This window comes from Falco peregrinus, chromosome 6, assembly GCF_023634155.1.
Source record: "Falco peregrinus isolate bFalPer1 chromosome 6, bFalPer1.pri, whole genome shotgun sequence".
In the NCBI taxonomy this organism is placed as follows: Eukaryota; Metazoa; Chordata; class Aves; order Falconiformes; family Falconidae; genus Falco; species Falco peregrinus.
In genome coordinates this window covers 91,306,734-91,309,844 of record NC_073726.1, presented here as the reverse complement: position 1 = coordinate 91,309,844, position 3,111 = coordinate 91,306,734, and positions in this window count along the sequence as shown.

Below are 3,111 nucleotides of genomic sequence, written 5' to 3'. Positions count from 1 at the left end.
CTACAGTTGGTTTTGTTCTCATTTGACATGGCCAGATGTGTCTGTATGATAAACGAATGCCATCTGCCTGAAGCGTGCGTGGCAGGGAGGGGGAAGCAGTGACTCCAACCCCAACCTCTGGTGGCAGAGATTGTTCCTTAGAGATATCAGCATCCCCTTTATTTCCTGTTACATTGACAACGATTTTTGACAGGCATGATCCATGTGAGAGAGCTCAGCCACAGGGTACTTGGGGGGGACTGGAGGTGAAAAGTTTTTCAGCCTGCCAATGGAAAGCTAAAAGAGTAGGATGAAGGCTCCTTTGTGAAACATAATCGGGGATGGCAGTCCCAAATACGTCAGGATGGAATCCCTGGCAGGAGGAATGTTGCAACAGTACTGAATATGAAAATGATGGTACGATTTTCATGTCTTCATTGTAGCTGCTTTCCTGCCCCAACTTGTAGCTGCTACTCAGTCTTTACCTCACTTAATTCTCCTTGTTCTGCCACTTCTGCCATAACTACCTTTTCTGAAGCATAAGCAAAAATCATCATGAGATGCCTTAGGAGGTAGTTATTCATGCCCGTTGAGTTGATTGGAAATGGATATCTCTCTCCTGTTTAAAGATAGGTAAATTGTTGGGGAAAAAGAGGGGAGGAAATTCCTCTCTTGGTCACCTAATTGCATGTCACAATTGTTTCTGCAGTCTGAGAGTTTGGGGGTTTGTAGTTGGAGGAGTGCAGTGAAAGATGGGCTGTACTGAGTTTCTTTTCCTTCCTACCTTGGCCTCCCGGCTTAATGTTATGTTTATACTCCACATATCCTCAGCATGTTGGTATGTCAGTTACAAATTAAGATAATCACTTGGTTGGGGTTTAACAGTCATGCGTGTACAGCATGTAAAAAGCAAGTGGTTTTGCTTTTTAAGTGTCCTCCAGGGTCCTTGTGCGATTCCATTATCAGATCCAAGGTGCTGCCACAGGCTGGAAACTGTAGCACGATGGAAAACCATCTTGGTGTCAGTACTTGGGCGTGTTGCACCGTATGGTCAGCTCACACGCGATTCTTTCAGCACTTTTCTGCTTTTTAAGAATGAAATAGCAGCAGTCTATACAGAGCAGCTACCACGTGTCCCTACCTCCTGTGTTCACCTAGCTGTTTATAGCTGCCCTTGTCTAGTGACTTTTATAGCCAGCAGTGAATTTTCCATGCTTCTCTAACAATCTGTTTAGCTTTCCACCCCCATTAACCATCTGCTGTTTTTCACACCCGTGGCATTTTCAGTGGGGCTGTTGCAGAATAGCCAGCGTTGGCTTAATAGGCAGATTAACAGGGATTCAGAAGCATATTGTGAAAACCAAACTCTCAGCTTCACAATTTTTTGATGGTTTCTGTCCGTTTAGCTCACAGATGGCTCAGAGTCATAAAATCTAAACAGTTCTTCTTGGGACTCGGTCTGCACGTTTTTCAAACCCTAGTCCAGTCATTTTAAGAAATGACTTGGCTCAGCGATGTGTGAATGTACCTCCAGAGCATTTGCAAAGCAAAAAGGAGATCTTGGCACTGTGCATCTTATTGTGTATATTTTTCCCTTGAAAGACTTTAATATTTTTTTTTCCTGTTACCCAAGTCTCACAAACCTCAGTGGCAAGTCAGACCTGGATTGTACTGCAAATATCCTGCATTTTCTAGTGACTCTGGAGTTATGGCAATTTACCAGGGTTTTTTTTACTGGAAACTTTTAAATGTAACATGACAGTGGAAAAAAAAATATTGAAGTGCTCAGGATAATCATTGCTATTAAAATATTTGTTTAATTCTAATATGCAAAAGCAATTGCATTAAACCAGCTGAACTGCATTTGATTTAGGCTGAGATAGATGCTGGCATGCCCTAATTATGGGTGGGTACAATGCTTTCCTCTTGAAGAGGCCAGGGAGGCAATCTGTGTATGTCGTAACTCTTGTGTGTTTTAACATCCCTACCCAGTGCAGTCACTGCAGAATTAAAATGTCCGATGAAGGTTTTATTGCTTAAAGCTGTTTCACACCATCTGCAGGCTGGAAAGGGGAGTCTCCACAGAGAAGTGTATTAGCGTAATTACGAGTGTCGTTACCGCTCTAATGCCCTGTGTGATGTTGACAGAAAAGTGACAACGTTGTTGCCAGTAAAACTGGGGTGCGATGCTTGGGTGCTCCTCAGCCACACCTCTTCTGAAAGCATCCCATGTTCCCTTGCAGATACTGCAGTTACAGGTCTTAAGAGCCAGAGTCCGTCAAGCTGATGTCTGACCGCGGACAGGTGACAAGTTATCTTGGCTTTCCTGTTGTTGTTTGGCCTGGCAGAGTTTGGAGTGATTGCTAAGGCACTGAAAGGTGAAGTACCTGGTGGCTGCTTCTCCTGCTGCGTTTTGGGCTTCTTTCTTAACTGGTTGCTGCTGCGAGTAGGACATGGCAAAATGTCATGGGTAAAGTCAGAACATCAGCTACAGGCCGTCGAGCTGGTGTGAATTTGATATGTATGCTGGAAGCTGAGCTGCTCTTTTCCTGTGCTCTCCTGCTTATGAGTTCTGGAGAGTTCTAATTCACCTCCTGGAATGAGAGCGGAGGTGCTGAGTTTCTCTGGCATCTTCTCTTCCCCAGCAGTAGCTGAAAATTCTCTTTTTCCTATCGCATGTGCCTCTGTTGCCTCGGCTTTGCGCCGAACGAGGCCTTCTCCCTGCTCTGTCCCTGAGCAGTCTGTGGCTGTAGTGCTGCAGAGGATTAGCATTCTGCTGCTGGGACCGGACACTCCATGTGAAATTTAGACGGTTCTGCTATTCAACAAGCTGCTATCAGCCCTTCCCCTTTGTCAAACAAAAACAAGAGGAAAAGGAATTATCCCCTTTCCTTGGCCTCTCTGGGATGAATCTCCTGTTACATGTGTGACCAAGCAACCAAATGAATAGTCCCAGTCTGAAACTTGTTTGCACCTCTATGGATATTACAGAAATTCCTGAATGTGTTGATTCTGGCTAAATAGGAACTGATCCCAGTGACTTCTGTTAGCAAGTGTGGGCTTGGGAGAGTAAGGGAAGTGTCTCAGCTGTGTTTGGGGAAGAGGGTAAGGAGGAGTCTACCTACAACATTT